Here is a 13,888-nt window from a genome sequence, read left to right on the forward strand (position 1 = left end):
TGGGTGGAATGGGCGGCTTAACCAAGAAGGCGAACATCAAATCGGGAGGGGAGCCCTCGTACCTGCGGAAGGCCCTTGTGAACAACGTGGGAGAGGAAAAGAGAACCAAGATTCACATTCAGAAACTACAGAAAGCTTTAAGCCTCCGCTTGAGGGAGATTGACAAAGAGAAAACAGCATTGAAGAAGTTTTTGGTGAAGCTTCATAAGACAAGTGGCTATTTTCCTCAAAAGGAATTCTGGTGACAGTTGCCACCGCAGGTGAAGGACCCATCTAAATCCAAAACCACCTAGCCTCCATTGTCTCCATATAACCGAAGAAAGCAGTAAAATGTGACAAGAAGCAAAACTAAGACTTTAACTGAGGACACGGATTGGATGCCTTCAGAAGAACCCACCCACCCATTTCTCCACAAGGAGAGTAAGCGTTGACTTTCCGGCCGATTCCATTTCTTCACAGCTCAAAGTGGTAACACGCAATGCAGATTATATTTTTACAAGCTTTCCTTGAGACAAAAAATAAAGCCGAGCTATTTTTAGTTCTTTCTGATGTTTATCGTAAAATACATGTTATATTTGCCTGGCTCTTGTTTTTTTCTCATTTGACATCATTTTAATGATGTTTCTACAGGTCCAGTAATGTAAATACGTAACAGTTGATGCCAAAATTAAGATGAAAATAATACAGTAGTGGGGAAAACGATGTGTCTGTGGGTCTGTAAGAGCAATCGGTTCAAATCTAGATGTGACGTATGTTGCTACTGTCCACCCAGAAGCTGCTTTATTCAAGATGAAGATGGCGAAGACTGTCCGGCTGAGTGAGAGTGCATGTGCAAGTCCTACTGCAGACATTCCTTTCCTGGTGGTGACAGCCCTTCCTGCAATCATTGCTGTTTTCACCGTTATTCCTGCCACTATAGCAGAGCCAGGGTCCGTTCCTACCCCCGCTGCTAATCTCATTATCTTGACAAGTCGTTATCCAGCTTGTTTTTCCAAGGCTATAATGTGAGGATGGACCAAATAACTTCCAAGCTTTAAGTTCTTTGGCACTAAGCTTCCATGGCTCTATTTTGAAATGTATTTGCAGAATGCTAGGTAAAAGACATGGCAGTCAGAATCCATATGATATCAATATTGAGGGCTTGGCCATATGTTTGCATGTTGCATGGTTATCTCCTACCTTCTTGTTTGGAGAGACCGGAAAGTGTGTTGCAGCCCTGGCAGCATCTCACTGTGTGCTTTGCCAAGCAAACATTGCCCAGCTTTCAAAAGCCCAAAATGAACTGCGTGCCTTACTTGTTTTGCTTCTGCTGTTGAACAGATCTGTAATCCCAATCAAACTGTGTGAAAAATTTCCATTTGATAAAAGGCAAGTTGCCTAATATTTATTTAACATGCATTTATCTATAGTAACTTAGACTTTCCAACTATGGGCTGGGAATAATGTGTGTGTGTGTGTGTGTGTGTGTGTGTGTGTAAGAGGGAGCAGACAGTATGATAATGCATGTGTACATGTGTGGGCATGTTTATTGTGGGTATGTGTGTAAGTGTGTGTGCCTGTGAGGAGAGGCAGAGGTTCATCTTGAGTGTCTTCCTTGATTGTTGTTCTTTTTTTTTTCCTTTAGCAGTTCATGCATGAGTACTATATTATCATCATTTTCCTTTCCTGTTCCTTCCTCCAGTTACCTCCCAGGTCCCACCCACTCCTTCTCATTGCCCCACTTAATAAACCTACAACACAGTCTCCACACTGAAGCCCCAGGGAACATGGTAGAAGATATATATGGGATCTCTCTATGTGACACTGCCTCTATTCTGGAACTCACTAAGTAGACTAGGCTGGCCTCGAGCTCACAAAGATCTGAATTCTCCTGAGTGCTGAGGCGTAAGACTTGTGCCATCACACTCAGCAGTATGGCTTCTTTTTCTTTAATTATACATAATGCATGCATGTATTATGCTATACATGTATGTGTAAAGTTTATAAATACATTATGTTGAGATTATTTAGTGTTACTCATATGTGTTTTGGACTCATATGTGTTTAGGACTGACCTCTTGGGACTGTCTAACCTCTCAGTGGGCTGGTCTGTGGAGAAGACTGATTCTCCCTCTCAAAGCAACCATCAGTTTTCTGTAGCTTTTCTTCTAGAGGTGAAGAGCCATGCATGTTGGCATGTATATTGATATTGTCATTTCTAAGGTCTTGTTTAGGCGGCCACTTTATTGAGATTCCTTGGGTGCAGCTTCCTTGTCATATTTAGAAAGCAAGAGATACACACACAAACCCCCTTGCACGTCCTTGTGGCTCAAGTGTAGCAACTGTGTTGTAGCTGTATCAAGTGGGCAACCCGTTCAGACCATCTCTGCCTTCTGGCCATTTGTAGCATTCTGGAGTGGTCCCCACCTGCTGCAGAAAGGCACATGTTTGGTGAGGAGTGAGTGCTCCACTTGCCTGTGGGGACAGGGGTCAATGTTTAGAATGCAGTTGAAAATTAGACTGCTTTAGTGAGGTGGCAGGAGTTGGCTCTCTTAGGGCCTATGGCCTCACCAGTATGGCTAGTGAGCATGAATCCCCCTCCACTGAGTGGGCCTCCAGTCCAATGAGATGCTGTTGGTTACCTCAGGATGTAAGTACGTACAACTCTTGCATATTTGGGGATGCCTTGCCATCCCAAAAACTGTTTTGCCAATAGGTGCTCCAGAAGGCAGGAGTACTGTTGCTCTCCTCCCTCCAGCAGCTTGGAGAGCTCCTTCCAGTGCTGGAAGAGCAGGTCCTCTGGAGGAAGAGGCTTTCAGGTTGGTTCCAGCTTTATCCCTCCAAGTACTTGTCTAAAATGTGTGGTGTCTTCAGCGACAGGGACTTACCTTTAATTTCTGGGGGACAACCAAGGGCAATGGAAATAACTTGTATTGTTTGAGGAGTCTCTTGGACTCCCTGACCAATAACCCCGGGTGCCTGGTTTTAGTCTATGGCTCTTAGAAAACATTGTCATCCCAACAGGTGTAACTTCATTTAAATTACACATACACGCACGCACGCACCACACACACACACACACACACACACACACACACACCACAATCACCTACACACTCACACATACTTATATACATAGTCACACACACATACTCAGACATACACACACTGTCACAGACTCATGCTCACATACTCACATATACACACTTATATACACTCTCATACACATTACTCACTGTGTATGTAATTTCTTTCCCATGTCTCCCCCATTCACAATAGAGACCAGGCTTAACCTGAGGAGTGTATAGGGTAGGTTTATTTTGTCTCTTCTTTTTATACAGTGTTAGAACAAAGCCTGCGGTAAGCACAAGGCCTGTGTGTGTAATTTTAAGTAGACCTAAAATAATATGATTCTTATAGCTTTTCAGACATTCTTAGTATTATCTATCCTACCTTCCTCGCTCTCCCTCTGAGTTTCTCTCCCTCCTGTCCCAGGTAAGTCTCTCCTCTGTTTTCCCCTTCATTGAACCCTTATCCGGCTATTCCCCTTGGGAGAGCTCCCTGCCGTGGTCCCTTTGCTGTGTCTCCAGGTGTTTTACTCTAAAGGTCTGAGGCTAGGGTCCACACTGAAAGCTTGCAGAGATTGTCTTTTTGGGTCAGGGTCACCTCAGAATTGTATGTTCTGCTTCCATCCACTTACCTGAAAATACCCAGAGTGTTCAGTATCCTTAGCAATTAGGAAAAATGCAAATTAAAATTCCTTTGGGATTTCATTTTGCCCCAGTCAGCATGGGGCAAATGTCAAGAAAACAGCTGACAACTGATGTTGGTGAGGATGTGGGAAAGGGGAACCCTCATTTACTCCTGGTGGCATTGCAGACTGTGCAGCCACTAGGGAAACTGGTATTGAAAATTAACAGAGGGCTAAAAAAATAAATCTACCATATGACCCAGCTCTGCCACTCTTCCCCATGTGCCTGAACACTCAACATCCTACTCCACAGATGTGTGCTCAGCTGTGTTTACAGTCGCTAGGAAATACAACCTAAATGTCCTTAAAATGACGATGGACAATGGGGATGCACACATACGTGCTGGAATTCTAGTCAGCTGTGAGATGGGCCTCTCACTGAACCTTTCAGTTAGCCTGTCTGGCAAGCCCCAGTGACACCCCACCTCCACCTCCCCAACTCTGGATTACAGGTGTGTGCTCCCTCACACAGCCAACGCTGTCTGCTGGGGATGAAATTCCACATGCTTGCATGGCCCAGCTCCTTGTTTCTTAATTCAGAAGATTGTTATAATGTCTTCCTGTGATATCACATGTAAATCTCTCAGTGTGGCCCATAATGCTGTAGGCTCTCGTGTGTAATGACACGCTTGCCACAAAGTTAGATGCCCTGCTTCTCTGTTCTTAGCAATGTGTGACTTTGTGAAGAGTCTCATCATACTGGCAGCATTCCTTTGGGTTTTCAGATAGGATGCCTACTGCTTTGGATCTCAGTCTCCAGCAATGACAATGTGTCAATCATCCAAAACATGGTCGAGTACGATAGAGATGTATGTAAATGTACACATAAGTGTAACGTGAGGGTGAGGGTTTTGATGTAGATCAAGGAAAAAATAGAATACAGCATGGATGTGGCACTTTGATGGATTGCCAAGGAAAAGGATTCCCTCAAAGTGGGGGTCCACACCCCAGATAAAAAATAGGCCAGGAAGCCGGGCGGTGGTGGCGCACGCCTTTAATCCTAGCACTCGGGAGGCCGAGGCAGGTGGATCTCTGTGAGTTCGAGACCAGCCTTGTCTACAAGAGCTAGTTCCAGGACAGGCACCAAAAGTTACGGAGAAACCCTGCCTCGAAAAATAAAAAAAAAAAAAAAGAAAGAAAGAAATAGGCCAGGAACTGGAGGAAAGGGGCAACAGGGAGGGTCGTGTTCTATGTAATGCTTTTCAACAGCAGGACTGGAACACACAGTAGTTCAGGTGCTATAACAAGGTCACAGGCCAAGGAGCTTAATAACCGTATCCCTTCACCGTAACGGGGGGATGGAGGTTCAAGGTCAAGGTGTGAGTATAGTGGGTTTCTCCAGTGGCTTCTCTCCTCCCAGTGTCCTTATGCCATCACTCGTGTGATGTTGTTTTTTTGTTGGGGGGGGGGTGTGCCCCGATTTCCTCTTAAAGGGACCCAGGCCATACTGAATTAGAGCCCACACTTAAGCCTTATTTCAATATAATTACCTTCTTAGTGACTGTTTTTGCTAACACATATCCTGAGATCCTGAGAACTGGGACATTCGTATAGGGAGCCACAGTTCAGCCAGGCGCTCGAGTCCCTAGATCAGAGAGTTCAGAAGAGCAGCAGCAGTTTGGCTTGTTATAGCCCAAGGTTTATCTTTTGCTAGCAGATTAGCATACACCAAATAAACTGAAAATATGTTTATTTGGGCTGTAGTTGATTTAATAGGTTATGTGGACATTTTGGTTTGTACCAACTGATTTTAAACTAAGAGCCTCAGCTTTTTAAGAGTACATACTATCAGGAACAATATTCAGGGACCATTGCAGACTTACTTATGTAATAACCCACTCCCATGCTATGTTATAATATGCATTGTGTTTATTTTCTGATGCCCAGGTTTAAAGCCAGTGCTAAAATATTTTGAAGACTTATAATTGTATAGGCCACAAGCCAGGATCTCTTTTCAATGGTAGTGATCATTGTTTTTTTGTTGGGGTAGAAGTTGAGATAGGCTCTCACCTTGTAATCAGGCTGGCTTGCAACTCAATATATAGCCCAGGCTGGCCCCTCATTTATGATGTTCCCCTGCCTCCATCTTCTGGTTTTACAGATGTAAGCCACCATCCCCAACAAAACAGTCTTTCAAAGCCCGTTCGTAACTATTTGGCCTACTTAGTAGGGGAAAGCCAGGAGAACATGACAAAAGGTTCTTATTTGATTTTGAGACCCTTCAAAACACATTCTTAGGTATTGGTAAAACTTAGGGCCGGACTGGGGGGATGGTTCAGTGTTAAGAGCACCTGTTGCTCTTCCAGAGAACTCAAGTTCCAGCCATATCAGGCAGCTCACAACCTTCTGTAACTCTAGCTCTAGGTGCTATAATGCCTCTGACCTATATAAGCACCTACACTTGTGTGTGTGTGTGTGTATATATATATATATATATATACATATGTAGACACACACACCTACATATAATTAAAATATTAATTTCTATGGGATCTCCTTCAGCCAATAGCCTTTAAGATACCAGCCCACTTGGGCGTGGTCTCTTATACTATAAATGCAGTTGTAAAGCGTGTGCCACCAGAAATGACAGCTTATCCACAGAGGTGACAATCATACAGGTGGTAAGAAAACCTCATAAGGGTTGGGGCAGGGTTCTGTTCTTTGCAGGAAAACACTCACCTTCAAAGAATCAAGAGACCTGGGACATCTAGATGCCTAAAGATGACAAGATAGCTATCCAGAAAGGATCACCAAACAGAGAAATCTGACTTATAATGCTGTATCATCTGCATGGTAAAATTTGATTAGCTGGACATGTATACATCTCTACTTAAAAATAAGAGCTGGCTTTGGAGTTGAACAGTGACTATTCTTCTCTAAATCCAAGCATGTTGTTAAAAGAAAAATTCACAGTTTCTGTCTCATTTCAGGAGCCATCTGGTATGGGACAGAAAGAAGATAGATTTTAAGAAAATATCTTTCTTTTCTCCATGTCCACTTTGTCTATATCTTATCTTTCATTGAATATATGTCTATATGAATGATGGTTAAGTTTTCAACAATGAACAGTAGATTTTCCTGCAGTAATCTTTGAAACTTCCAGGAAGAAGGTGGGGTCCCACAACAATGACTCCATCTGGTTGATATGATGTCATGATGCTGATAGCGCTACTCTGAGACTGGGTTTTGGGGACCAGTTGTGGAAATGGTGCACCTTCTTATAACGTTCTGGTCAGAACTCCAAATAAGAACTTCAGAAAAACCCTATTGACTACTCAGAGACCATTTTCAATTATACAAAACAGCAATCTTGAAACTTAACCCTCATTTCACTTTTACGGAATCCTATAGAAAGAACATCACCCCCATGACAGCTGGAAGCAATTCTAGAAGATGATGTCCCCTCTCCCAACAAAGTTTGTCCTCACAGTTAGGGACACCACTTAGGGGTTGTTTATTACTCATATAAGGTTGGAGTTGGGGTAGAAATTACATGGGCCCAGAGATCTCAAAAAAAAAAAGAAAGAAAAAGAGGGAAAATTGAATGGGATAATAGGTAGATTAGTGTGAGTTTACTCACACTACTACTAATAATAGTGAGTAATAGAATGAATACTTGTGAGCTATTATTTTTGCACAATTTACATTGGTATAGATTTTTGTATGTTGATACAAGTTCAAATTATATTTATGATATTGAATATGCTCCTATTTCTGTTTATAATATTTGTACACCTACGTAAAGTTATTTTTGTCAGATTGTATGAATGCATGTTTCTACCTCCATTTAAGACATTTTATATATTGATACAATTTTAGGATATATTTATCATATTGCATTATATATTTCTACCTCTGATCAAGATATTTATACATTGCTTACATTTTGAAGTCATTGTTCTCCTTTACTACACAATTGTTTAAAGATTGTTTAATATTCTGATATGAAATCTTAATCTTTAAGTTATATAGGTATTAAGTATTATAGGTCAATAGTCATTCATGTTTATTATACTTTTAATCAGACTAATTAGATTCTTTAGATACATAGAGATTGTATTCTGCATAGATAGATAACCTTCAACCACTTCAAGAGCTATAGAACATGGCATTTAAATAACTTAGGCTCCTGGTGGTACCCATCTATTCCCGAGAGGGTGTTGAGCACCAAAGACACTCTCCACTTGGAGTTTGTTTTCTTCTTGGCATAATTGGCCTTTGGGCAAGGAACTGTTCATGTCTCGACCACTGACAAAGTGTATGATGTCTGGACTGGACAAGCAGGATACAAGAAAAAAGACTGCTAAACCTTGCCAAGACAGGGTAAGACGGTTTGTTGACAGAGGTTTCTGTCCTGCCTAGTCCTGCAGCCATTCAGTCCCAAAGAAACACACAGAGGTCTACATTAATTATAAACTGGTTGACCTAGTAGCTCAAGCTTTCTTATTAACTAATTCTCACATCTTATATTAGCCTATAATTCTTGTCTATGTTAGCCATGTGGCTTGGTACCTTTATCAGAGAGGCATTCTCATTTTGAATCCTCTGTGTCTGGGTGACAACTGAAGACTCAGCCTTTCCTCTTCCCAGAATTCTCCTGTTCTGGTTGCCCTGTCTATACTTCCTGCCCGGTTGCTCCGCTTATACTTCCTGCCTGGCTACTTGCCAGTCAGCATTTTATTACATCAATATAACTGACAAATTTTTACAGGGTACAAGACCATTATCCCACAGCTCTACCCCTGTCTTTTTTTCCAAAACAAGAACTCTGAATCTAATCTCCTTTGTTTAGCTTTTTTCCCCCAGACCATATCCATAACAACTTGTAACCAACACTATAAACAAAGATAAGTATCCATAATCTATTTTTTGGGAATGTGGGTGTATTTTTCAGGCTTCTTCTTGCTGATTGGGGGTGATGATAATCTTATGGGGACCTAAAGAAAATTTAGAATTATGGTCAAGTCCTGACTGGAGTATTCTGTGAGGTTTGATCATCTCAGCCAGCAGTCTTCAGTCCATTTTGGATGGGAACTCAGAGGAAACTCCAACAGAGGTCCTCTGAAACGTTGGATCATCTGGACCATCTCCTCCTATCAGAGATTTTTCAGGGATCTTTCTTGATCAAACCTGATTTTTCTTAACCCAGAATGAATCCACAGCCTCTTATTTGCCATGGAAACAAAAGCAAAAAGTTTTCTCTAAAGTAACATATCTTTTGACTTAAATTTTGAAGTTTACTGTAATCTGTAGTGGAGCAAGGATGAGGTTTGTGGCTGAGGATACCTCTCCACATAGCATTGCTCAGAGAGCTACTGGTCCTACATGATGAACTGATACAGAGGCCTGAGAGTCTCAAGTTCTTATCAGGGCTCTGATGAGCCAGGAACTTTTCTGTGAGGAAGGAGGGAAAGGTGGAAATGCCAGGTGGTTTCTTGGCTGCAGGCAACAACATCAGAGCTCTCTGTCAATGAAAATTATATGTTGGTTCCATCATGATTATTAGAAATTACATCCATGTTGGAGGTCCCCTTATTTATTATGAATTTAAATATGGAGCAGCCAAACTGTGGTTGTACCACATACTTGCATATTATCCAGACAGTATCTAGACTTAATACTGTAATGATCTGTTCTGTCTCTTTAAGAGACAAGCCACACCCACTTTCTCCCTTGTCTGCTGAGGCAGGCAGATCTTCCTTCCTGCTTGCAGTCTGAGTCTCTTTCTATTTCCATCTCTCCCCCAAAGAGACAGTTTCTGTCTCACTCCATTCTCCCTACTTCTCCCCTTTCCTCCTTCTGTTTCTCTCTCTTCTCTCTCTCTTTCTCTCTCTCTCTCTCTCTCTCTCTCTCTCTCTCTCTCTCTCTCTGCTATTCTCCCCTTCCCTTTCATAACCCACTAAATAAATATCCAACCTCACTCTGCATGGTGTGCCTACCAATGTCTCTGTCTTTTGCCCACAGTGTGGCTCCCTGCCAGGGACCAGCTGCCTTTGGAGACCTGTGGAATAGTCTCGTGTGCCATCCCTTCCTGGGTCTGGCTGCTCTCTTGGACCCCCTGCACACTGCCTGCCACCACATGGTCCACTGCAGCCACTTGGGAACCCGCAGCAATTTTAATTAATCCATTACAAATACCTTTAAAATCCCATTTCATTTGCCTTTGATCTTCTTCCATTATTTTTGTAGTAGTGTCTGGTAGTGCCTGCTATATCTTCTTTGTGGCTAACCATAAGCCTTGAGCCTGAAAGTTGCAAGGGCTATGCCATGGTTTTGATATGGTTTGAGGATATCTCCCAAAGGCACATGTGCTAGGATTTTGATCTCCTGTGTATCAATGCTGAGGTGATGGTGACTTGGTGGGGCTTAGAAGAAGAGAGGGGGCTGTAGTTAGAGGCCTGATCCTCCTGAATGAGTTAATGGTCTTAAGAGAATGAGGCAGCTTTTAGGAGACTGGATTACATCCCAAGAGAGGAGGCAGTTATCAAATGAATTCAGCTTTCTTGCTCACTTATTTCTTCCCCTAACACATCTGCCATTCTGTACAAGTTTGATGTGGGAAGTCCTTCTGTATATGTGTTGCTTTTATTGGTTAATGAATAAAGAAGCTGTTTTGGACAGTGGCTTAGCAGAATAGAGCTGGGGTGGGGGGAACTAAACTGAATGCTGGGAGAGAGAAGGTGGAGTCAGTGAGATACCATGTAGCCAGCCGCTGGAGGGGAAAGACGCAAGTTGTCAGTTGGAACTTTGCCGGTAGGCCATGAGCCTCATAGTAAAATATAAAATAATGGAAATGGTTTAATTCTAGATATAAGAGCTAGCTAGCTAGCAATACACTTAAGTTATTGACCGAGCAGTGATTTAATTAATACAGTTTCTGAGTGATTATTTTGGGAGTCTGGGCAGCCAGGAATGAACAAGCAGCCTCCTCCTATTACACAAGTTTACTTCCTGCCATCAGAATCATTCAACCAAGCAAACTATAAGGTTTTTTTGTTTTGTTTTGTTTTTTTCTGTTGCTGTGACAAAACACTCTGGCCAAAGCAACTTGGGGGAGAAAAGTGTAGGCGGAGACTGCTTGCTGGTTTCCCAGCCGTCCATACCCAAATAATAACACAGAAACTTTATTAATTACAATGATGTTTGGTCAATAGCTTAAGCATATCTTTAGGTAACCCTTATATCTTAAATTAACCCATTTCTATTATTCTGTGATTGCCACAAGGCTACATGGTGTCTCCCTGACTCCGCCTACTTTCTCTCTATATTTCTGTTCAGATTTCCTGCCTAGCTTTACTCTACTAAGCCACTCGCCGAAACAGCTTCTTTAATAACCAATGGTGATAAAACATATTCATAGCATACAGAAGGGAATCCCACATCAGAAAAAAAGCTGGTTTTTGTTTTTTGTTTTTGCCTTACAATGTCAGAATACAGTTTGTCATTGCAGGGCAGTCAGGGTGACAGGAACTGGTTGTATTATGTCTTGAGTCAGGAACAGAGAGCAATGAATTAATGCATGCATGTTTGCTGTACTCAGCTTGCCTTCTTTACTCTCCTACAATTGAGGGGGTGAATCTGCTCACCTTGCCCATGAGTTTTCTAGTCCCGCCACCCAAAGCCTCTCTGAATGGCCTCTCCATCAGCTTGATATTACACTCAGCCCTTTAGGACAATGGGACCCACTGATGTTTAGAATAGGTGGTGGCGATGGGGTGGGGCACTGAGACTGTGGCTCCAGACACTGAGATGCGGATTCAGTCCTTCAGTCTAGAATGTGCTGTACACTAATAACTCACACTGCCATGTCCGCCAGCCCATGAAGCTGAGGGCCAGCAAGTGCAGGAGTGACCTTCCCACTGCATCTGGTGAGTGGCCTTTTATTTATATTTGTGCAGCTTTGTGCTCTTGGAGATTAAACGTCCTAATTGTTGCATGTGGGATTGGTGACAATTCTTTCGAAGCCCATAGCAAATGTCTTCATTTGAATGGAACCTGTAATTCCCACCTGTGTGTGCGGGGGGCAGGTAGAGTGTCTTTCTTGCTTGAAGTCAGTGACTCACCAGGAAAGGCAAGGGTTACAACTATAAACAGCAGGATGAGGATTGCTTGTTCATGGTGGGGGGCAGGATGGAGGGCGCCTTTCTAGCTTGCAGCACATGTGGTAGGGGAGCAGTAGCTCTGTGTAGGGCGCTGTCACACTTTGCTCCCTACTACGTCACGTCACTTTTCATTGAAAACCAGCAATTTAATCTGGCTCAGTTTTTCAGCTTACTGTTCCTGTGAGCAATCAGAAATTTTTGTCCCCATAAGTTTCTTGTTCATTCCATAAAAGTTCCAAAAACATACATTCTTATACAAAATACACCATGAACAGTTATGTCTTCTGATGTCATAGTGCATTTTATAAGGTAAAAAGAATGGGGCGGAAGGGCACTAACTAGAGGCTCTGCCATAGCTTATCTGTAGCCCTGCTTTGAAACCCCTGTTGTAATTTGTCTGTAATTCCCCTTTTGGCTTTTTCCATTTGAGGAATGCTAATGTGTTAGCATGTGGCAGGGTCTGAGCTCACTCCCTGGGAAGCCGCCTCCAGCTTTATTCCCCATCCACCACGGGAAACCTCACCTACAATGTGTCTAAGGCCCCCTTGCCGTTTCTGGACCTTCTATTGTGCTGTGTGCATTGATACCAATCTTTATTTAATTATCCAAGTTTACTTCCCCTTTATAACTCACAGGGCAGGTCTGTTCCATTCGCTAACTCTTGTTACTAAAGGAGTGTCTCGTCTAGTCTTAACTCAGTATTCTACCTGGGAACATGAAATAATGACTCTGTTCTTATAGAAAGTCTGTTTTTCTTCTGTGGCCTCCATTCTTTCTGTGATTTCTGTCTTGTCTAGTCACTGGTACACCGGCTTTCATGTGTGGGTTGCTTCTGACAGTATCACAGAGTTTCGCTTAGTAATTCTAGTGATTTGCTTAGGTTTCTAAAACACAGAAGAGTTAAATGTTTTTGGAAATTGTATATAGTTTTTGAAAACCCCTGCATATGTTATTACCTCCAGGTACTACTTAGGCTTATTATAGTTCTTTATCCTACCAGGGCCTGAACCCAGGGCCTCATGCATTAGCCAAGTGCTATGCAGCACCCAGTGACGTCTGTCTCCACCCTCATTTTACTTCTTGAGACAGTCTAAATTGCTCAGGCTGGCCTTAAACTCACTTGGGAGACTATGCTGACCTTTCAAAGTGGCAGAGGTCATGAGCCAGTGTCCTACCAGTTTTGGCTCCTTGGTTTGTTTCTAACTTGGTTTGCAGAAGGAAGAAGCTCACACAGCTTTATAGGCTTCTCTGTCTCTGGACCTCTTGCTCATGAGGTGTCAGGACTTGGCACTGGGGCTCCTCCTGGGGCCCAGAGCACCACACCCAAGACCCAGTGTTCACATACCTTCAGCAAGATTAACTCTGCTAACCTTGGTACCTGAGCTTCCTGTCTCCACTAAGGCTTCCCTTACCAAACTAGCTCACAACTCCAAAGCAGGATTCCTAGAGCCGTGTGTGTTCTTGGGTAGAGCCACCAGGCCCATCCCTGCATCACTCTAATGTCAGTGCTGACACTTTCCAAGGAGAGGACTTAACGGAGCTTCTGTGTCCTGAGGATGCTGCCCTTAAGAGGACCTGTACATGGAACATGCCCATGAGGTCTCCAGTAGAACGCCAGCATCTCTGCTGGCCTCAACCTTCCCATCATCTTTGGAACACAACAGTCATCTTCCTTGCTGGGCCGTGGTTTTTGTCCTTGCTGGTTTCTATTTCTCTTTGATCCCCATCCCATTCCCTAATGCCATCTAGGGATGGCTCAGTCCTGCTTATCCTCATCCTTAGGCCATGAGCCTTAGAGTATCATGTAGACCTGAGTGGAGCTAGGTGAGGACTCTTTCCACTGACAGCTCCAAGGACAGACACTCTTTTTTTTTTTGTTTGTTTGCTTTAACATAATTTCTTTATTGAATCTTTGGAAATTTCACATTTTGCTACCCAATACCACTCACCTCCCAGTCCCTCCATATCCTCCCCCTCCCACCTGCAGTGGTCCCCCAAAACAAAAATTAAAAAAAAATCAAACCAAACCAAAATAAAACAAAGACAAAGAGAAAAA

At 42.9% G+C, this 13,888-nt stretch overlaps 1 non-coding gene across 1 annotated transcript; it reads right to left on the reverse strand.

The window, feature by feature from the left end:
- Window positions 1–3,234: 3,234 nt before the first annotated feature.
- On the reverse strand, window positions 3,235–3,353 carry LOC121443277. The gene has a single exon (XR_005973645.1). It is a non-coding gene; the product is annotated as a small nucleolar RNA SNORA51 (small nucleolar RNA).
- Between the last annotated feature and the right edge of the window lie 10,535 nt (window positions 3,354–13,888).

The sequence above is a fragment of the Microtus oregoni genome, unplaced genomic scaffold (genome assembly GCF_018167655.1).
Source record: "Microtus oregoni isolate MIOR12 unplaced genomic scaffold, Mior012 000103F_ref0000194, whole genome shotgun sequence".
NCBI classification, from domain to species: Eukaryota; Metazoa; Chordata; class Mammalia; order Rodentia; family Cricetidae; genus Microtus; species Microtus oregoni.